Source organism: Eulemur rufifrons, chromosome 7 (assembly GCF_041146395.1).
Source record: "Eulemur rufifrons isolate Redbay chromosome 7, OSU_ERuf_1, whole genome shotgun sequence".
NCBI classification, from domain to species: Eukaryota; Metazoa; Chordata; class Mammalia; order Primates; family Lemuridae; genus Eulemur; species Eulemur rufifrons.
In genome coordinates this window covers 251222727-251246020 of record NC_090989.1, presented here as the reverse complement: position 1 = coordinate 251246020, position 23294 = coordinate 251222727, and the positions used below count along the sequence as shown (strand labels likewise).

Genomic DNA, 23294 nt, shown 5'->3' with positions numbered 1-23294 from the left:
AAGATCCAGAGAGAGGAAGGGTCTTGCCAAAGGTTACACAGTAAAGGAATAGGGCTAATAATAGCTGAACAGTACATAATGCTGGGCTCTACTCTAAGTGCTTTTCATATATTAACTCGTATAATCCACATAACAACCTCATAGAGGAAGCATTAGTATTATCTCATTTTACACGTGAAACTTGGCTGCACCAGAGTCTGTGGGCTCCACTACTTCACTCTCTCACTTCCAGGATCATATTGTAGACTGATGTAGCTCAGTATATCCCATAGCTTGAAATAGGCTGTGATGGGGACATTTACACCACAGAAATCAGCAAGTGCTACAAGTCAGGACTTGTATCTTTTTGGTCCTTGAGATTTAAGAAAGTGATAGAGATGCAGATGCACAGGGAGACACGGCGCCCCAGGATAGAGCTGGAGGAATCATTCCCCAGACAGCCTTGGAGCTTAACAACTTCCAGATGGGTCCTATTCCCACTCTTGGGTATCCCTAAGGTAAATCCCTTTTTTCTTGGGTACTTCCCATATTAATAAATGATAGTTTATTCTGCGTGTGTGTGTGTGTGTGTGTGTGTGTGTGTGTTTCGGTGTAATTTATATAAAATGCAGATGTATTAAGGTGAATGTACTTTTTTCGATAGGTGGTCAGGGAAGCTTTCTTTGATAAGACAACTGAGTAGAGACCTGAATGAACTGAGGGACTGAGCCACGTGCATTGTCCAGCGAGAACAAAGGCTCTACGGTGGGAACATGCTTGAGTAATGACGGGATGTATGTTTCCAGGATACATTACCTTGACTTGAATCCAGGTATCCTAACTACCAGGTCATACACGCCAGCCTTAGAAATTGTTTTTTTTTTTTTTTTGAGACAGAGTCTCACCTTGTTGCCCAGGCTGAGTGAGTGCCGTGGCGTCAGCCTAGCTCACAGCAACCTCAAACTCCCGAGCTCAAGGGATCCTCCTGCCTCAGCCTCCCGAGTAGCTGGGACTACAGGCATGCACCACCATGCCCAGCTAATTTTTCTATATATATTTTTAGTTGTCCATATAATTTCTTTCTATTTTTAGTAGAGACGGGGTCTCGCTCTTGCTCAGGCTGGTCTCGAATTCCTGAGCTCAAACAATCCTCCTGCCTCGGCCTCCCAGAGTGCTAGGATTACAGGCGTGAGCCACCGTGCCCGGCCAGAAATTGTTTTTAAAGTGCTAGTTTGTAATAAGGGTAAAGAAGGAGGGTGGGGGAGGTAGCATAGTGCTGGCAGTGCTCACGACAGAAAATGTGGGGGCAGAACAAGGTCTAAGAAGACAACCCTTTGGGGATTCTGTCTTGGGGTCTTCTTGCCCATCTCCTCATTCTCCGTCTCCATCTTTTGCCCCAGGTTTTGCTTCTCCAAGTGATCCCCAGAGAAATGAGGATAGTTATAATATTACTTGATCTTCATTGAGTCTGAAGGCCATAAAGCCCTAAAAAAAAAAAAGTTCAGTGATGACATTATGAGTAGAATCACACTTGGTCCTCTGAGCTTCTCTTTTTAAGGCCCCAGCCACCTGTTGGAGGTACATCCCATCAAAGCCTGGGGACCTTGGCTGAAGGTGTCTCTAAACTCTTTAGGAACTCACGCCTTTATATTCATACTTCAGAAACCAGGAAAACCTTCCCCTAATACCTGCCATGGCCACTGATTGGGCCCTACTAAAGGGGCAGCCCTGGGCAGGTCACATGACCTACTACCACCCACAGCCTCAGCTGACTGGAGTAGGCCTGGACATCTCCATGTCCTATAATGACCAGGGATCTATAGCATTATCTGGCTTGAAAAATTGAGTGAGGCTCTTTAAGATCTCTTTCAGGAATTTGTACCTTGTTAACAGGCAACCTGACCTAACCTAACGGGAGAAATTTCCATCTGCTCCTTCCTAACATAGAGAAATCTCAGTCTTTTCATATCCTGTGCACTTAGTTGCTCCTCTCCGGGGCCTTAGCTGGTGCCCCGTCTTCTGGCACAATTAATTCTCTATTTCCATACACTTGAAGAATTTGTGTCATCTGTTTATCTGCTAGATTATGACAACCTTGAAGACAAACTCGATTTGTCTCCCCATTGCCTTAAACAGTCTCAGGCATTTATTTAGACCACAATGATTGTTTGTCAACGGGGCAACCTAGGGAAAGGAAAGTAACAGCTGATCTCTCTGGGCCTCAGACCCTCCTCCTTCAAATAAAGATAACGTTTCCTTGCTTGTCAGGAAGCTGAAGGAGATGAGCTCAGGAGTCATTTTCCAGATCTATGACCTACTTCACAATTTTCCCTATAGCAGAGCTTGGTGTCAGAAATGTCCAAGTATTCTGGTTTATCCTTCAACCAAAAGGCATTTGATCTTAAAGAAGCCAACAGGTGGAGCCATTCTGTTCCTGCGAAAGGCCACACTGAACTATCTTTGGCCTGAAAGGAGGCCCGAGCTGCTAGGAGATTATTGTTTGCCTGGGGGAATGTCAGGGAAGGTCTGGGCTGAACAGGTTGTCAAGCCCCTCCTTCTCTCCCTAGGGTGCTGTGGGTGTGTTTTCTTTCCTGGCTAGGCTGGGAATTATACTTACCCTCATCAGAGCGGATTTCTCTAGGGCACTACCCTGTGTACATTGTTGGAAGCTCAACAGAAAAGTTTTGCTCAAGTTTACTAATGTAAAGTTGCCAGGCAAGTGAGAGCTCACCGAAAATACGCATTCATTAGCGACCACAGCTGGCCCACCCTCAACTTGGCAGAACTGGTGCCATATCAGCAGAGGATCTGGGGGGGTGGCCTCCTCATCTAAAATATCAACCCCACCACCTGTCATTCCACTATTAGAACTTAATTCCTCAGTGTCTCTGGGGAGGTTTTTCTAGAGACCCCTATTGACATTCAAATTTTTATGGAAGGACGATTTTAACAGAGATTAGATACAGGAGAAATAAATTACTTAGCCTGGCATGTAAGACACTATCCATCAAATACTACTGACCACTATAACTTCTTTTTTTTAAGGGATCTTCCAGTGAAAACTGGAAAACCTGCTAGACAAATTCTAAAAGAGTTGTAACATTTGATCTCTACAATTTTATCTTCTATTACATCAACTCTGAAGGAACCTTCCATTCCCTTCAGCCAAATTGTTTTTTTTTTTTTTTTGAGACAGTCTTGCTCTGTTCCCCGGGCTAGAGTGCCGTGGTGTCAGCCTAGCTCACAGCAACCTCAGACTCCTGGGCTCAAGTGCTCCTTCTGCCTCAACCTCCTAAGTAACTGGGACTATAGGCATGCGCCACCATGCCCGGCTAATTTTTCTATATATATTTTTAGCTGTCCATATAATTTCTTTCTATTTTTAGTAGAGACGGGGTCTTGCTCTTTCTCAGGCTGGTTTAGAACTCCTGACCTCAAGCGATCCTCCTGCCTCAGCCTCCCAGAGTGCCTGGCAAATTGGTTTTTGAATCTACCTTGGACTTCTCTGCTTGTTCACATAATTTCCCCTACCTGGAATTCCTGCTCTCCTGGAATATCTGCCCACCCATCTTCTTCTAGTCTGTTTCTTCCTTTTCTCAGCACATGTTTATTTAGCACATACTGTACCGTGCTAGCATTGTGAAACATTGTGTCAAGGATTTTTAAAATTCATTCACAGCACCCAGAACACAACTGGGCACATAGTGGACATGGAATAAACATGAGGTTTTTTTTTTTTTTTTTTGGTTGAGACAGAGTCTCACTTTGTTGCCCAGGCTAGAGTGAGTGCCGTGGCGTCAGCTTAGCTCACAGCAACCTCAAACTCCTCGGCTTAAGCGATCCTACTGCCTCAGCCTCCCGAGTAGCTGGGACTACAGGCATGCGCCACTATGCCCGGCTAATTTTTTCTATATAGATTTTTAGTTGTCCATATAATGTCTTTCTATTTTTAGTAGAGACGGGGGTCTCGCTCAGGCTGGTCTCGAACTCCTGACCTTGAGCAATCCACCCGCCTCGGCCTCCCAGAGTGCTAGGATTACAGGCGTGAGCCACCGCGCCCGGCCTAAACATGAGGTTAAACTTGCCTAGATTCCTTCCATATCTAAAATTTGTTAAGTTCTAATTTGGGTACATGTGGGTGTATATTGGTTTCTACCCCCTGCTTGTAAGCAAAATGTAGAAGTGCAAACAGACATTTTATAACTCTTTAAAAACATCACTCTTTAGTTTTAAAATATCTATTGAGTATGTTGATTATGAGCTAGATCCTGTGCTAGGTGCTAGAAATACAGACATGGAAAGGCATAGTCCTTGTCTTTAAGAAAATTAATGTTGTAGGGAGAGAAAAGCATGAACACCAATGGTGTTGGAGAAAATAAAGTACCATGTTTGGAATTAGGAAGACTTGGGTTTGAATCCTGATTCTGCCATTTGGTAGCAGTATGACTTTGCATTAACTCTTTCTGGGGTAAGTATGATGATACAGTATCTACTTCAGAGCTGCTGTGGGAAAGTAAAGTAATTTTAGTAAATCATGTTGTACGGGGCTTGGCACTTCACACATGTTCAATAAATATAGTCAATCTAGTCATCCAGTCCCTTGGTATCTGAGGGGTATTATCCTTGGGGGATTAGTTCTAAGACACACCCCTCACCCAGGAGACCAAAATCTACAGATGCTCAAGTCCCTTACATAAAATGAGGTAGTATTTGCATATAACCCATATACATGCTCCCATAAACTTTAAATCATCTCTATATTACCACAATACCTAATACATTGTAAACACTATTTAAATAATTGTTATGCTGTATTTTTAAAAAAAGTTTTTTTGAGACAGGGTCTTTCTCTATCACCTGGTCTAGAGTGCAGTGGCATCATCTGTAACTCACTGCAACCTCAAACTTCCGGGCTCAAGCGATCCTCCTGCCTCAGCCTCCCTGATGGCGTTGGCTACAGGCACGTGCTACTCACCAGCATGCCTGTCTAATTTTTTTGTTCTTTTTTTAAATTTTTTTATATTTATTTTTTTTGAGACAGAGTCTCACTCTGTTGCCCAGGCTAGAGTGCCATGGTGTCAGCCTAGCTCACAGCAACCTCAAACTCCTGGGCTCAAGCAATCCTACTGCCTCAGCCTCCTGAGTGGCTGGGACTATAGGCATGTGCCACCATGCCTGGCTAATTTTTTATATGTATATTTTTAGTTGTGCAGCTAATTTCTTTCTATTTTTTTTAGTAGAGACGGGGTCTCACTCTTGCTCAGGCTGATCTTGAACTCCTGAGCTCAAAAAAGATCAGCCTGCCTCGGCCTCCCGGAGTGCTAGGATTACAGGTGTAAGCCACCACGCCCAGCCCCAATTTTATGGGGTCTGGCTATGTTGCCCAGGATGGTCTTGAACTCCTGGCCTTAAGCAGTCCTCCTGCCTTGGCTTCCTGAAGTGTTGGGATTACAAGCATGACCCAATGCACCCAACTAAATTGTTGATTTTTAAACAGAGAGGAATGACATGTTTTTAAAATACAATTTCTCTATACATTAAAAATGCACTCACTTTGTAAAAGATGTATATGCTGCTTGAACCCAGGAGTTTGACGTAACAGTGAGCTATGTACCACTGTACTCCAGCTCTATGTGACAGAGCAAAACCCTGTCTCTAAAAAAAAAAAAAAAAAAAAAGGATATGCAATCATCTTTGAAGGAAACCATATATATGTTAAATGATGTCTTTGACCCTGAGGACAACGCATTACTGATTGAAGGTTCTATTCTGTTCTTTATCAGGCAATTAATGGCCCTAGGTTTTTCTACTTCCCAAACTGTGGAATTACCAGAATGAAAAGAATCTCAGGCTGGGCGTGGTGGCTCACACGTATAATTTTAGCACTTTGGTAGGGAGGACTGCTTGAGGTCAAGAGTTCCAGACTAGCCTAAGCAAGAGTAAAACCCTGTCTCTATAAAAAAAAAAAAAATAGACAAATTAAGCAGGCATTGTGGTGTTTGCCTGTTTTCCCAGCTACTTGGGTAGTTCCAACTACTCGGGAGGCTGAAGCAGGAGGATCAATGGAGTCCAGGAGTTTGAGGTTGCAGTGAGCTATGATGATGCCACTGCACTCCTGCCTGGGCAATAGAGCGAGACCCTGTCTCAAAAAAAAAAAAAAAAAAATTTCTTCCAAGGGGAAGGAAGATGACAACTTGCCACCCACCTATTCTTCCTGCTTAGTATGCTTAGTAGAACCCTAACGTCCCATCTCTATTAGTTTGGTCAGGTTACCATAACAAAGCAGCACAGGCTGTGTGGCTTAAACAACAGAAATCTGTTTCCTCACAGTTCTGTAGGACAGAAGTCCAAGATCAAGGTTTGGTTTCTTGTGAGGCCTCTCTTCTTGGCGTGTGGATGGCTGTCTTTTCTCTCTGTCTTCACAGGGTCTTTCCTCTGTATCTGTGTCCTAATAAAGATACTAGTATTCTTATAGGGAAACTAGTCATATTGGGTTACAGCACACCTCAATGACCTAATTTAACCCTAATTACCTCTTGAAAGACCCTATCTCCAAATATAGTCACATTCTGTGGTACTTTAACATATGAATTTTGAGAGGACATAATTCAGTACATAATATCCTAGAAATCTGATCTTCCTTGATAAGTTATTATGTTCATATTTATGTATCCTGGATTCCTCTCTTAAAGTATGTATATAGCCTTTAATACCCCAGCATTACATATTTGTTTAAACATCATTTAGATCATAAAAGTAAGACCTGCGTATAAAAAGCAATTAGAAAATATAGAAGATGTCATCTATAATTCCGATTATTTAAACATGGCCCATTTTACCACTATTCTTTTGGTGTATTTTTATAGATTTTATTTCCTACGCATAATGTTCTTACATAGTTATATTTACTCACAGACTTGATTTTGGCTTTTTATACCTAAAAGTATATAGTGAGCATTTTCCCATGTCCTGGCATGTTTTCTGTAAATGTTATTTATAAAGGTTGCATAATATGGGATCTAGTATGAATGCCACCATTTACTTAGCTGTTCCTCTACAGTCAGATATGTAAGACGCTTCCAGTATTTGCTGTTATAAATAAAGTGTGAGAAATGTTTTTTCTGCATAACAATTTTTCCATATTTAAAGTTACTTCCTTAGGGCAGAGTACCAGAATTGATTTGGATGCTTTAATATATTATGACATTTTGCTTTCCAAAAAGTTTATGCCAATTTGTTCTCCTGTTAGCCAAATAAAATAGTGCCTCTTTTACTAAATATTGATTAACATTGCATAGCATCATTATTTTTACTCCTTATTAATTTGGTAGGCAAAATGTGTATTATTGTTATAATTTGCACTCAATTTCTAGTGAAGTAAAACATTTTTCCATATATTTGCTGATTAGATGTATTCTTTTTTTTTTTTTTTTTTGTGAGACAGAGTCTCGCTCTGTCACCTGGCTAGAGTGCCGTGGCGTCAGCCTAGCTCACAGCAACTTCAAACTCCTGGGCTCAAGTGATTCTCCTGTCTCAGCCTTCCCAGTAGCTGGGACTACAGGCGCGTGCCACCACGCCTGGCTAATTTTTCTATTTTTAGTAGAGACAGGGTCTTGCTCTTGCTCAGGCTGGTCTTGAACTCCTGACCTCAAGCGATTCTCCTGCCTTGGCCTCCCAGAGTCCTAGGATTACAGGCACAGGTGTGAGCCTCTGCGACCAGCCCTAGCTTAGACTGTTTGATTAATTTTTTTGTGTCTCTATGGGTCTTATACTAGGAAGAACCGTCAGTTCTTCCTAGTACTTTAATGTGAGGAAATACATACTTTGAATCTGGGATATCTCAGCACCAATATTTTAGATGTGATAGCTGTGATGGTTAATTTTATGTATCAACTTGACTGGACTAAGTCATGCCCTAGTAGCTGGTAAAACATTTTTTTCTGAGTGTGTCTGTGAGAGTGTTTCTGGAAGAGGTTAACATTTGAATGACTAGACTGAGTAAAGAAATAATGTGGGTGGGCATAATCCAATCCCTTGAGAGTCTGAATAGAAAAGGTGGTCTGGGTGAGGTGGCGCAGTGGCTCACTGACTGTAATCCTAGCACTCTGGGAGGCCAAGGTGGGAGGATTGCTTGAGGCCAGGAGTTTGAGGCCAGCTTGGCAACATGCCAAGACCCATCTCTCTAAAAAACAAAACAAAACAAAATATAAATAGCTGAGGCTAGAGGTGCAAACCACCGTGCCCAGCTGACTTTGACACTTTTTGAAGAGTAGTGGTCAGGCCCCTCAATTTGAGTTTTCTGCTTTTTTCTCACAATTATATCCAGGAGATGAATTTTGGGGGAGAATGCCACACAGGTGATATGCCTTTCACATTGCCTCATATCAGGGTGTACATGTTATCAACATGACTTCTTACTGTGATGTTAGCTTTGATCACTTGGTTAAGGTGGTGTCTGCCAAGTCTTTCCAATGTAAAGTTATTAATGTTCCCATTCAATTCTCTATTTCTTAGACATGAGTTATTAAGTTCAGCCCACATTTGCAGTGATGGGGAGTAAGTTCTACCTCTTATAGAAAGGAATATCAAAGAACTTGTGGGGATATGCTAAAACACCACAGTAATTAACAAGTATTTTGAGGAAGATGCTTTGTGGCTACACAACTATTTGATTTCTCCTTAAATTTCTGTTCACTTATTTTTATGTTTTTTTAGAGATGAGGTCTTACTATGTTGTCCAGGCTGGAGTTGAACTCCTGTGCTCAAGCCATCCTTCTGCCTCAGGCTCCTGAGTAGCTAGGACTTTGGGAGTCCTTTTGGCTGTTCCAAAAGATATTACACAGTGGCAGTATCAACTGTTTTCATTGCTGTATTAAAGGGTCACATGCCCACAGCTCAGCTGGCTTTGGGCATAAACGAACCTCATGAACTGAGGGTATATTCCAAATTGTCATTGTCAGTATACTAATTTTTGGCCAAGCAAAATAACATATGGTCCTTTGGTTAATAACATATTCACTTCTCCAGAGAAGTCTTAATGAGAAGCTAATCTAATCAACAGGTTGCTTGGCAACGTGGAACACAGGTCAGGGAATCTTGGTGATCTTTATGGCTAATAGGCATGAAACACCTATCTCTATCTAATAAAGGCAGAAATCTGCCAGGGGGACCAAAATGTTTCATGTGCTAGCTTAGGCCACATTTTTTCCCCGCCAGTTGTACATTTTTGCTTCTTAAGGTTCACTTTTTTTTTTTAAAGATTCTATATAGACTATTCTCCCTCAGTTATCACATTCTTCAGGCAGGGTATAATGCATTTGATTGTGATCATATATTTTACTATACGTGAGTAGATTAGACTTCAACTGTGATTACCTTTATCTAGGCTGTGAAAATTGTGCTTTGGAGTTTATATTCCTTGATTGTATCTTCCTAAGTCTTAGCCATTGATTACTGATTATTTCTTAGAATGGGCCTCAACTTTGAATGACTGACTTCAGAGTCAAGTGCAGTGGCACATGCCGTAGTCCCAGCTCCCTACCCCAGGAAGCTGAGGTAGGATTACTTGAGTCCAGGAGTTCACAGTTGTAGTATGCTATGATCATGCCTGTGAATAGCCAGGGACAACATAGGGAGACGCTGTCTCTAAATAAACAAACAAACAAAATCCAAAAAGAATAACTGGTTCCACCCACCTATCTTATTGCTACCATTTGTACAGGCTTCTGAGAATTTCTCCAGAGTATTTTCCATGATGTGTGCTCACTTCAGTCTAGCCAAGAAGACTTAAGCAAACAAAAACTGGGAAAAGAGATGATGTTGTCCTTTGCAGTCACAGGATGTGAAATTAATTTTAGAGTCAATGTCTCAGAGTCAGGCTGGGTGGAAAAGGGGAGTGATATCCCTTGGGGAGGCGGGGAGAAGGAGAGAGCATAATTGTATTGCATTGCATCCAGGTCCTAAAAACTGTAACCAGTGAGATTTTAGGGCTTTGATGCCCTTATTTTTTCAGATCCTAGGTCCTAGGTAGGACTTCTCCCCCAACACAGCATACCTGGCACAGAAAAGGCAGATGTTTTTGAATATGAATATAACAAAAGAAGAAATGTGGGCCTGGAGAAGTGACAATTTATACAAGGTCACAGAGCTAACACATGGTCTCTGGTCTCCTTTTTCTTTCTTTCTTTCTTTTTTTTTTTTTAGAGACAGGGTCTCACTCTGTTGCCCAGGCTGGGGAACAGTGGCCTAATCATAGTTCACTGCAACCTCAGACTCCTGGCCTCAAGCAATCCTCCTGCCTCAGCCTCCCAAAGTCCTGAGATTACAGGAATAAGCCACCATTCCTGGGCCTTCTTAATGTTTATTTAAGTAATACACCAGTAACTTCTACAGTAAAAAACTAAAACTTCAGTCCTGTTGGGCCAGCACTCTCTATTATAAACCTCCTTCCAACTCCTCAGAGACAGCCACTGTTATCAAGTTTCTATAAATCCTTTCAGAATCCTTTATCCTGCTTTGTCCATTAAGTATCTGACTTTCAAGGTTGGGTTTTTTTTTTTTTGAGACAGAATCTCACTCTCTTGCCTGGGTTAGAGTGCTGCAGCGTCAGCCTAGCTCACAGCAACCTCAAACTCCTGGGCTCAAGCAATCCTCCTGCCTCAGCCTCCCGAGTAGCTGGGACTATAGGCATGAGCCACCATGCCCGGCTAATTTTTTCTATTTTTAGTTGTTTGGCTAATTTCTTTCTATTTTTAGTAGAGATGGGTCTCGCTCTTGCTCAGGCTGGTCTCGAACTGCTCAGCTCAAGCAATCCTCCTGCCTAGGCCTCTCACAGTGCTAGGATTACAGGCCTGAGCCACAGCGCCCTGCCCCAAGGTTGGTTTCTATCTTTTACTCTCCCACACATTTCTATAATGCAGGAATGCAAAGAACAGGAAGACAGAACTGACCAGACACAATTCTAGCTCCCTGACAAAAGAGGAGAGATAAGATAGGTCTACACATGAATGGTCATGATAATAAGTTCCATTTGTTAAAGGCACAGCCTCAGCATTCTTTGATCAATTTAGATGAGTAACAAAGGCTTCCCTTGAGCTGGACTGGACTGTTTAAGGTTTCAACTGCTTTAGTTAAAGTAATTTAACTGAAAAGAAGTCTATTAGTAACTAGCAAGTTAGTTACTAGTATACTTCCCTGCACAGATTTCAGTATAAGCTAATTCCTTTTCTACCATACTTAAACCTGTTGGGCCCAAAGGGTACAAACAGAATGTGAACATAACTACTGATATTTATTGAGGGTTTACAATGTGACAAGCAGGTATTTTACATAATTTCATTTAATTTTTACAACCCGGTGAAGTTATTTATCACAGTGGAAAGTTTCAATTGAGGTAAGGCCTGCTGAGACTGCAAAGTTCTTGTATCTAACTACCCTGGGATACCACCTGTGACAATCAAATAGGCCAGTAAATGAGAAAATACTTTCAACTCTAAAACACTATGCTACAATTATAAATCATTATCTTATTTATGTTTTATTCCTGGAGTTAACAACCGATCAAATCTTTTTTTTCCATTTAAAAAATTTTTAATCTTTTTTTAGCGTAGTGGGGTCTCGCCATGTTGCTCAGGCAGATCTCAAACTCTTGGCGTCAAGGAATCTTCCAGGCCTTAGCCTCCCACAGTGCTTGGATTACGGGTGTGAGCCACCATGCCCACCCTGTCAGATCCTATTGAAAGGTGAATCATTCAATCTGCAAAGAGAGAAATGCCGGTTTGGGTCTCTTCAGCCGTATACAACTCTCTTAGCCTCTTTCCTTAGCTTTGAAGCGGGGCAATCTCAGACTCAAGGGATTGATCATGCGATATAAAAATGACTATAAACGGCGTCCAATAAATGTTAGTCCTTTCACGCGGAAGAGGCTTGGAAGTGCAAAACTCGATCGACATTTAACGAGACTGAAGTCGCGAAGGCGTTCCGCCTTGGGGAGGTTCTTAGAGCCGCAGATTTCGGGGCGAGCCGTTGGCGTTTTCCCGCGCAGGGGGCGGGGCGGAGCGCGAGCCCAGAAACGTGGTCGTGGAACCCCAGCTCCTGCGAGGACCACGCTGAGCACCTGGCAGGCAGGCAGCATCCGCTGGTATTAGCACCAGGAAGCTAGCCTAGGCCGCTTGTCGTCCTGGCCTTCCCTCGGCACTGAGGTCCCTGGGGGTGCGTGTATGAACCCGCGGGGGGCAAGATGCGGAAGTGGGCGCTTCGCTGTGCAGCACGTTGGGAGTCGTAGTCCCCCGGTGCAACGTTTGGGAGGCTAGGCTTGCCTTGAGTGGTTGGACTACATCACATGACGGGAGGAGGGCGGCCGCCGGGGAGCAACCTGTGGTGCCTTGTGAGGTCATCACGGCGCGACAAGCAGCTGCTCTTGGGGGCACCCTGGATGCGGCGGGTAACACTCTCCCGATATCTTCGAGTATAACAAATGCCACAAAATCTCCCTTATTTGCTCCTTCCTCTTGTCTCCCTCCACTTCCGCGCTGTTGGCTTCCCCCGGTTAGGGTGCGGGCAGCGGCCAGAAGAGGCGGCGCGCTCCCTGGGCGGGCGGGGGAGCCGCGCGCAAGCGACGTGCAGTGACTCCGCCTTCCCTCGTGACGTAGAGGTCACGTGACGGGCTGGGCTGCCTCTGCCGCCGCCGCCGCTTTGTAAGAGGCACATTGGCAGGTAACGAGCGGCGGCGGCGGCGGCGGCGGCGACTGCGGTAGCAGCAGCAGCAGCCGCGGTAGCAGCAGCAGCAGCGGCGGCGGGTCCTGGGTCCAGCGAGAGCGGCAGCGGTAATTGCCACCTTCTCCCTCTCCTTCCTCGTTCTAGGGCGCTCAGTGCTGCAGCGTGCGCTTTCTAGTTCTGGGTTCAGCTTTTCTGAACACCCAACCTCTTTCGGACTGCCCCAGCGCCCAGCCGTGTGGACCGGGCCAAGCTTCCCTCGCCAGCTTCACGCTCCCTCTGTGTGTCCGGGCCCGGACTCCCTCCTTCCTCTCCCCCTCGGGTTGCTCTGTGCTACTTCCTACTTTCCGGCATCCTAGTCGCTCGGGCCCCACCCAGCCCCAGGGGGCGCTTTCCCCTCCCCCCTTCGGGTTTCTGCCCTGGAGGGTGTGGTTTTCTCTACCACCTCGGTCCCCGCCAGTCCGCTGGAGCTCTCCCGCCACGCTGTCCCTCCCATCCTGACCACTTTTCAGCTTTCGTGCATGTGGCTAGTCCTGGGACTGGTCCTCTTAGAGCCAACTTCTGCGCTCTGTAACCTTTCCCGGCTTACCCCGAGGCATAGTTCAGTTCTACTTCTCCGTTTTATTTGGAGGGCTTTGATCTCAGTAGGGACTCAGTTTCCTCTTCACTCGTGGTTCCTGTTGTATGCTAGTGTCACAATTCTTTACTATAGATTTGAGAGCGCTTTGGTAAACTGTGAAGCGCTGTTACAGTACATACAGTGTTCTTTCATTGATGCAGTGCAACTCAGTTTTCTTTGCCTCTAAATTAGTTTCCCACTCCGCATTCCCTCCGTTTCCGCCGCCCCCCCACCCCCCGAGTTTTTAATCTAATTAGTTGCCCAGGCATCTCAACTGTCATCACTCTGGGCTCTTAACCTTGCTTTAGGGGTTGATCCCATCATTTTTTTCATATCCTGTTTGACATAAGCTGTCATTAACTACCACTTCTATTGCACATTCAGTATATGGTCTACTAATATTTAGGCTATCTTTCTCCAGCACCTGCGTATCCTAACAGTTGAGAGCTTTTAAAAAAATTTTTAAGACATGGGATTTTCCTGTGTTGCCCATGCTGGCCTCTAACTCCTGGGCTCAAGAGATTCTTCTGCCTCAGTGTCACCACATCTGGCTAGTTAGGAGCTTTTTAAGGTCTACATTAGGTTTCCAAAGATCATCTTTGACTTGAAGGGTATATAATTAACTTTTTGGGTGAATCCAGTTCTTATATTTTTCTCTTCTGCTGTGATAGCACTTTTTTCACCATGGAGTATGCCACTAGTTAGTGTGTTCCTCACTTTTTACCATGAGTTATACTTCCTTTTTAGTGTCATTTTGTCGAATAAAGGTGGTAGATGAACATCGTACCTAAAGCTCTCCTGTATCCTAGGCATTGAGTGGGTACATTGGTATGGTCCCCATCTGTCTCAGGAAAAGGAATAAATTGCACTCTCTGGAGATGATAGGGTCTTCCAGTACACCAGCATCCCTTGCCTGCCTGCAAAGCACCTTGGCTAGGGTCATCTTCCCATTGCTGTGAAGACTTTTCTTATTAGGCAAAGATAATTAGTTTCCCACACAGCTCTCTAGACTTGTTGCCAGTTTACCCCTCCTGGTTTTCCTACTTATGGCTAGTTGACACATGTGGTAAGAGATTTTCTTTTTTTTTTTTTTTACACCCCTGTCCTGCTTGTTTCCCACAGCTCTTAATCCCCCCTGTTTGCTTCCTTTGCCTCTGACCCTCAATAATTATGAAACTTTTAAGAGAAAGGAGGTTTTTGTTGTGATTGAAATAAGACTGGAAGTGGTGGCATGGGAGAGAATGAGGCCATGGGAAAGGGTTGTGGTAATTGCCCCTCCTGCCTGTTTCCTGCTGCTCTGGTTTCCTCTGGCTTCTGTTTAAATGTGGGCTGGACTAACAGTAGTACATGGAGTTGTCTTTAGAACTATGTTGGAACAACACTAACACCTCTGCTTCCCTTTCCCGGTAACTAGTGCAGCTTGTGCAGTGATCACCAGGAGTGTCTCTCTTGATATTAGCTTGAGTGACTTATTTATTGTTTGAGGACAAATAGTAGGAGAAAATGGAGAAAAATGGGTTTATTTCATGTGATTGTGTTTTGATGGGAACTGGTCTCTGTATAAACCCCCTTAAATATAAAAGAGACATAGAAAGTATAGACCTGTCTTGAAGGTTTTAAGTGGTCTGAAGGGGGGTACCTTTACTTTTTTTTTTTTTCCAGCTCATTATGGGGGTACAAAAGTTCAGGTTATATATATTCCCCATGCCTCCCCATGCCTCCCCATCCCCCCGAGTCTGAGCTTCAAGTGTGTCCATTCCCCAGGCAGTGCACATCGCGCTCATCATGTAGGTGTGCACCCATCTCCCCCAGTCAGAACTTCAAGCGTGTCCATTCCCCAGGCAGTGCACATCGCACTCATCAAGTAGGTATACACCCATCCCTTCCCCCCAGCCCCAACCTTTGTCCGATACCCAATTGGTGTTATTCCCAAATGTGCACTCAGGAAAACCAGTTTGCTGGTGAGTACATGTGGTGCTTTCCTTTTTTTTTTTTTTTTTTTTTTAAGACAGATTCTCACTCTTGCTTGGGCTAGAGTGCAGTGTTGGCATCATCCTAGCTCACTGCAACCTCTAGTGCCTGGGCTCAAGCTATCCTCCTGCCTTAGCTTCCCAAGGAGGTGGGACTAAAGGAGTACACCACCATGCACGGCTAATTTTTAAATTTTTTTTTTTTTTTTTTTTTTTTTTTTACAGAGATGGGGTTCTGGCCGTGTTGCTCAGGCTGGTCTCAAACAACTGGCCTCAAGCAATCTTCTGCCTCGATCTCCCAAAGTACTAAGATTACAGGCATGAGCCACGTTGCCCGGCCTGGAGTTTTCTTGACAGTGTTTCTCCTAAAGATGATGCTGCATGTATTATAGTTTTTTTTTGAGACAGAGTTGCACTCTGTTGTACATCTGTTGCATGAACTAGAGTGCTGTGGGCTGTTAGCCTAGCTCACAGCAACCTCAAAATCACTCAAGCGATCCTCCTGTCTCAGCCTCCCAAGTAGCTGGGACTACAGGCGTGTGCCACCACACCCGGGTAATTTTTTCTATTTTTAATAGAGACTCTCTTGCTCAAGCTGGTCTCAAACTCCTGAGCTCAAGTGATTCTCCCACCTCCGCCTCCCACTTCAGCCTCCTAGAGTGCTAGGATTATAGGCTTGAGCCACCGCACCTGGCCTGTTTTATAGTTGTTTTTTTTTTTTTTTTTGAGACAGAGTCTTGCTCTGTTGCCCGGGCTAGAGTGAGTGCCATGGCGTCAGCCTAGCTCACAGCAACCTCAAACTCCTGGGCTCAAGCAATCCTTCTGCCTCAGCCTCCCAAGTAGCTGGGACTACAGGCATGTGCCACCATGCCCGGCTAATTTTTTCTATATGTATTTTTAGTTGTCCATATAATTTCTTTCTATTTTTAGTAGAGACGGGGTCTCACTCTTGCTCAGGCTGGTCTCGAACTCCTGACCTCCAGCGATCCACCCGCCTCAGCCTCCCAGAGTGCTAGGATTACAGGCGTGAGCCACCATGCCCTGCCTGTTTTATAGTTTTTTAAAGAAAAATTATTTTAGTTTTGCAATTTCTTGGTATAAGCGTTGAAGAGAAGGTTTATGAATTTCTGACTGGTGTAACTTGTACTAGAGTGAGTTTCAATTTCAGATAACTTACTTTCATAGTGGAATTAAGAGTTCACTTGAGTTGGAACTCAGTTAACTATTCAGAATTAAAATATGCAGACCGGGCGTGGTGGCTCACGCCTGTAATCCTAGCACTCTGGGAGGCCGAGGCGGGCAGATTGTTTGAGCTCAGGAGTTCGAGACCAGCCTGAGCAAGAGCGAGACCCCGTCTCTACTACAAATAGAAAGAAATTATATGGACAGCTAAAAATATATATATAGAGAAAAATTAGCCGGGCATGGTGGCACGTGCCTGTAGTCCCAGCTACTCGGGAGGCTGAGGCAGTAGGATCGCTTGAGCCCAGGAGTTTGAGGTTGCTGTGAGCTAGGCTGATGCCATGGCACTCTAGCCTGGGCAACAGAGTGAGACTCTGTCTCAAAAAAAAAAAACCACCACCAAAAAACAATTAAAGTATGCAATAGGGCTTGCATTAAGGGGTAGACGCTTCATTTTAGACTTGGCAGTGCTCTTTTAAAAGCCAGGAATGTGTTGCTTGGTTTTCTTCACTTGGAACTCTAAAAGTTAACAGAATATACATTTCATTGGGTCTAATATCAAAAAAATTCATTGAGAGTACATTTAAAGATTGTAGAGGAGAGAATTTCATTTGGATTTAGACTTTTTGCTGTAACTTTGTTTCTTGCTGTTGGCTTAGTGTCACTAGCTTGTTATTAAGTTAGATGTCACTTTAGGAACTTTCTCCTTTAAAGTTATATTGTATGTACACAATCCAGAAATACCTACTACTATTTTTTTTTTTTTTTTTTAAGACTAGTCAAGTGTAATAGTGAGAAGGGGGAAAGTAGAACAAGGAGTTCAGTCTGTGACTGAACAGTTGCAATAACTCACTACCTTGGACCTGCCCCTAGTACTTTCACTATTTACACTTTTTTTTTCATGTCTCAATGTTTTCATCAAGTTGGTCCTAGATATTATACCTATGAAGACTTTTACAGGCTCAGAATTTCTTCTTGTTAGTGGTGTGTTTCTTCCTCTGTACCTTTTAAATTCTGTCCTTCCCTCCCTGCCTCCCTCTTTCTATTTTTCTTTTTCCTCTGTTCTCTCCTTTCTGTGCCTTCTCGTTCTCTCTCTCTTTTTTCTTTTTTAGAGACAGAACCTGTCTCTTGCTCAGGCTGGAGTGCAGTGTCCATAGCATAGCCCATGCAGCCTCAAACTCCTGGGCTCAAGCAATCTTCCTGGTTTAGCCTCCTGAGTTGCTGGGACTACAAGTGTGCCACCACCATGACCTGCTAATTAGAGATTCGGTCTCACTGTGTTGCCCAGGCTTGTCTTGAACTCCTGGCCTTAAGCGATCCTCCTGCCTCAGCCTCCCAAAGTGCTGGGATTACAAGCGTGAGCTACCATGCTGGCCTCATTTCCAGTTTTTTGTGATTACAAATTACGCTTGTCTTCTTGTGGACATTTCCCCTCAACTCCCAACAAAGTCCCAAGACTACATGTAACTGAGAGTGGAATTTTGGGATTTGCTAAATTGTTTCCCATGTGTCATACAGTTCTCAGTGAGTCTCCTCATCTGAACCACAGAACACAGAAAATTGAGTGACTATTTTCTCAATTCTCTTGAGGATAGTACATAACTAATACCATTCTAGATGTCTAGGGAAGAAGTTCAGTTTATACATGCAGTGGATATGCCATGCTTTGGGACTTAATTATCAAGACTAAGTGGATAAGAGTTCTTCCACATCCCTGCCAACATTTGATATTGCCTTAATTTTTAGTTTTAGCCAGTTTGTAGTGGGATGTTTTAGGTATATCTTTTATGAACACCATATAGCTGAATTTTGCTTTGTTAATGTGTTAACTTTTTAACTAGAGCATGGAGAACTTTCATGTCTATTGTAATTACAGATATTTTGTATATGTTTCTGCCATCATGTTTAGTCTTCTACTTGCCTGATTTTTGTGTGTGTTTTTCTGTCCTTTTTACATTTTGATTCTTTTTTTGTTTGATTTCCTCCAATTTTTTAAGATTCTTCAAATCTATAAAAGCTAATGGAAGAGTAATGAACACATGTATACTTACCTTTTCCTGAGAGTTACTGCTTAATATATTACCACATTGGCTTTTCTCTCTCTATATATTGCATACATTATCTTGAGATTAAATGATTTGAAAGTAAAGTGCAAACATCTTGACATTAATGCCTTAATATTTCCTTAGCAAGTATCTCCTCTGAATAAAGAGCTTCTCTTACAAAAAGCCACAGTTACATAATCATTCTAGGAATATGGATAATGATCTAATAGTATACTATATATATGATATAAATCCACATTCAGACTTTCCCAATTGTATACAAATTATCTTGTTACAGCGTTTATTCCTGTCCAGTTAGGGTTTCCGTATTTATATACTGTCACTGAAGTACACTTGAATGATAATCTATTTCTAAAGTGATTATTTTCACAGCTATTTATTGGACATAACTGCCAGTCAGATCATCTAATAAGACATAACCACTGCTGTTATTTAGTTCAGATAATTCTCACCAATGTTAAGTAAATTTCTGGTTTATTGTAGGATAGGTAAACCTTTTTTTGGCCTTTGGAAAGCCTATAAATACTCTTACTGCTGTGCAGACTCCAGGGTTTGAAACATTGATGAAAGTTTCTTTTGATGTATGGGAATGAGGCCAAACTCTATTACATTAATAAAAAGGTAGTATATTCTGTTATTTTTGTGAAATGCTCAGAGTTTAGGATACTACAGATTAGGGCTGAATGATAGTTGTCCCCCGTCCCAGTGATACATGCCACTCTGTAGGGGTTCACTTGAACAGAGATTTATTGCTGCCAGTTGTCAGCAATGTTAGGTGCTGGGATAGAGATGAGTAATGCACAGTGCTTGTCCTTAAGTGCTTACGTTCTGGTGGGAAGACACAGTTTAAATCCAGTGCATTAGGATTCCAGAATTTTGCTGGCAGTGACAGAAAAGCACTGTTAATTTTTTTTTTTTCCCCCTTGAGCAGATGGGGAGGCAGAGCCTTACTTTTCCTGGGTTCTTCCTATAGCATCAAGTATGGTCAAATTCCTGAAGTTACAATTGTTTCTCTTGTGAAAACACTTTGGATTTTGAATTCATAGTTCAATTCAATTTTATTAGGATTTGTTACTTTGATTACCATAGGATAATTGTATCTTTTTTTGACCTTGACAGTTTATTTGTAGCAGCTAGGAGGAGAGAAGTAAAGGGTTTTTTTTTTGTTTTGTTTTTATTTTTTGAGACAATGTCTAGCTCTGCCACCTGGAGTAGAGTGCAGTGGTGGCATGATCATAGTTCACTGCAGCCTTGAACTCCTGGGCTCAAGCTATCCACTTGCCTCAGCCTCCTGAGAAACTGGAACTACAGGTGCCTGGCTGATTTTTTTTTTATTTTTTGTAGAGACAGGGACTTGCTATGGCCTAGGCTGGTCTTAAACTCCTGGGCTCAAGAGATCCTTCTGCCTTGGCCTCCCAAAGTGGTAGGCATTAGCCACTGTGCCTGGCCAAAGTTGTTCTTAATGTAATCTACATTAAACATTTTCTTTTTTTTTTCTTTCTTTCTTTTTTAAAAGCCAATCAAATTTAGCAGTGGGGGGTTGAATACCAACTTTAGTGACACTAATGTTAATAAGTTCTGATAACCCACTACCATTGGACCAGCCACATTAAACATTTTCTTTGGGTCTAGTAATTTGTGAAGTCCAAGTCTGACTTCCAAACCTGTCCTTTTTTTTTTTTTTTTTTTTTTTTTGAGACAGAGTCTCACTCTGTTGCTGTCTCTGTGGATTTGCCTATTCTGGACGTTACATATAATGGAATCATAAAATATACAGAAGTGGTCTTTTGTGACTGGTTTCTTTCACTTAGTGTTTCCAAGGTTCATCCATGTTGTAGCATGTATCAGAACTTCATTCCTTTTAGTACTTGAATAATACTCCATTATGTGGATAATACCACATTTTGTTTACCCATTCATCAATTGATGGACATTTGGGTTGTTTGTACTTCATGAGTCATGCTGCTATGAATATTCCCGTATACATGTTTGGGTGAACATGTTTTCAATTCTCTGGGGTATGTACCTAGGAGTGGAATTGCTTAGTCATAGGATAACTGTATTTTTAACTTTTTAGCTAGCAATTGCTTGGAGAACTTTTAAAAGCAATATTGATAGCTGAGTCCTATTCTGATTGTTTGTTTTTTTTTTGGGGGGGGGGGACAGTCTCGCTTTGTTGCCCAGGCTAGAATGAATGCCGTGACATCAACCTAGCTCACAGCAACCTCAAACTCCTGGGCTTAAGCGATTCTACTGCCTCAGCCTCCCAAGTAGCTGGGACTACAGGCATGCGCCACCATGCCTGACTAATTTTTTCTATATATATTTTTAGTTGGCCAGATAATTTCTTTCTATTTTTAGTAGAGATGGGGTCTCGCTGTTGCTCAGGCTGGTCTCGAACTCCTGACCTCGAGCGATCCACTTGCCTTGGCCTCCCAGAGGGCTAGGATTACAGGCGTGAGCCACCGCACCCAGCCCCTATTCTGATTTTTTTTAAGGCAAGCACAAAAATAAAGTTTATTGAGGAGAGAAAGATAGGATTATAGAGCAAGACATAGGTTTACAGAGTGTGATACACATGCCACAGATGACAGCTGGACCCACTGTCAGAGCAGAGGGAAGGGCCAAGAAAGGGTGCAACTCTGAATTTAATGAGACCTGGATTCATTTTTTTTTTTTTTTTTTTAGAAGTTTCCTAAGTGATTATACTCTGCAACCAGGGATGGTGATGGACAGTGAGCCACTATTCCAGAGTCTTAAACTTCATTCGATAATGAGAAACTCCTGATGCTTCTGGAGATATTGTCACTATTAACATTTGGACATGGATAGACTGACACATTTAGCTATAATGCAATTGCTGACAAACCTGGGTTGAGGCTTTCTAGTTTCATGGAGTGGTTTTTCTGGACTTCTAACTTGTTTTACAATTCTGCTGGTTTTTCAAGCCCACTGTGCAACCATGGGATAAGAACATGGCAGGAGATAACAGCATAATTATTTAGTAAGTCTTTGTTGCCCAGAGCCTGTGAAGAATTTGGAAACTTTCGGAAATGGAAATTAAAAGCAAAAAGCAGACTGTAGATATGCCACTGTGTAGTGTGGGGGAGCAAGTCCAGAAGATGATGCATAGGAAGACAAACAGAATCTGATGTAAGTGGAGCAGGAAAGAAAACTAGATAATATGTGTGTTTAACAAGAATTATCATTACTGGATTTATGAGGAAGCAGTATTATGTTCTGGCAAGTGGATGATTTATAGAAATTCTATTTTGACTTGGTTATGGTTTTTTTTTTTTTTTTTTTAAATATAGACCCTTTACTAGCCCTTGTCTATGGAGTAGTAACGCTCTCTAAGGAAGGTATCATTCTGGTATTATTTGAAAGGTACTTGTTTGAATGTAATCTAAAGTACAGTATTCTTATAACTTGATGGATCTTGAGAAATGCTGTATAATATAGGCTTTGTTTTTGGAGAGAGAGGGCTGTTAGAAATAATGGTGAAGACTGGTTATGAATATTGAGGTGTTTTTCAAGGGATTGGAGGGCAAAGAATCCCAAGTAGCTACTGGGTAAAAGGGTTTAGAGCTGAGAAATGCAGGATAGAAATAGGACAGATGTATGGAAGCAGCTATAGGCAATTAAATACTTTTCCCTCTCTGACCTTAGGTAATCTGAAAGAGAAACGTGATTATACCAAATAAATTTTGATGTCTTGTAGTGTTCGAGTTTACCACCACTCATCTTTTCCATGGGCAAGTTGTATACATGGGACAGCAGATAACATTGTGGTTCCCCTGTGAGCCAAGTGTGGGTGTAGGGGAGTTCAACCTTGTCCACTAGTTGCTAGAGGCCTGACTCTGCCCTTAGCAGCTGTGGAGAATAAAAGTATTAGCTTGGTCAGCTGTTGGCAGGCAGGGCACAAGCAGTTGAACAGCATGGAATTGGGTCTCATAGTTGAGAGTTCCTTGGCACCCTGGCTGCCTTATTCTCTCCTGGGTTAGGGGTGTGGACTTCCTCTTGCTGGCTAGCCTGGGCCTCCCAAATCACTTGAGATTCTTTTTTTTTTTTTTTTTTTGAGACAAAGTCTTGCTCTATTGCCTGGGCTAGAGTTTAGTGGTGTCATGATAGCGCACTGCTCCTGGGTTGAAGCAATCCTCCTGTCTCAGCCTCCCGAGTAGCTGGGTCTGTAGGCATGTGCCATCACGCCTGACACATTTTTAAAAAATGTTTATGTTGCTCAGACTGGTCTTGAACTCCTGGCCTCAAACAGTCCTCCTGCCTTGGCCTCCCTAAATGTTAGCATTTACAGGTGTGAGCCACTATGCCTGGCCAAGATTTTTTTTTTTTTTTTGGGTAAACTGTCTTCCTTTATTTATATTTGCAGTATGAAATAGAAGCTTGGCATGAACGTACACACACTCACACCAGCTTGGGAGGAGGGCAGGCTAAGATTCTTAATCTAAACCAATTTTGTCTTCTGCAGGAATGAATAGATGAATTTCTTCTGTAGAAAAAGGTTGAGAATAATAGCTGTTTTCTTAGTAGGAAAAGCAAGAACACAGATTGGAAATTAAACAAAAATAATAAAACAAAATTGGTCACAGAAACAGCAATATAGACCCAAAGTGACCTCCTATGGGTATCTGAAAGCCTGTGGGCATTCTTGATGGAGACTTGGCTTTTTGAACATAAATCGTGCATCCTGTTTTTAGTGGTTGAACTCTTAGCCCATGAAGTAATTCATGATGTCTAGATTAATTA

At 42.7% G+C, this 23294-nt stretch overlaps 1 protein-coding gene and 1 non-coding gene across 2 annotated transcripts in view; one reads left to right on the top strand and one right to left on the bottom strand.

The window, feature by feature from the left end:
• Positions 1 to 3022: 3022 nt before the first annotated feature.
• LOC138388925 (U7 small nuclear RNA) lies at positions 3023 to 3084 on the bottom strand. The gene has a single exon (XR_011234380.1). It is a non-coding gene; the product is annotated as a U7 small nuclear RNA (small nuclear RNA).
• A 9694-nt stretch (positions 3085 to 12778) lies between these two features.
• Positions 12779 to 23294, top strand: part of UBAP2 (ubiquitin associated protein 2) — a 91919-nt gene continuing 81403 nt past the window's right edge. The window contains exon 1 of the mRNA XM_069476519.1: positions 12779 to 12803. The gene's annotated coding sequence lies outside the window, so the exon portion shown is untranslated. The remainder of the gene's footprint in view (positions 12804 to 23294) is intronic.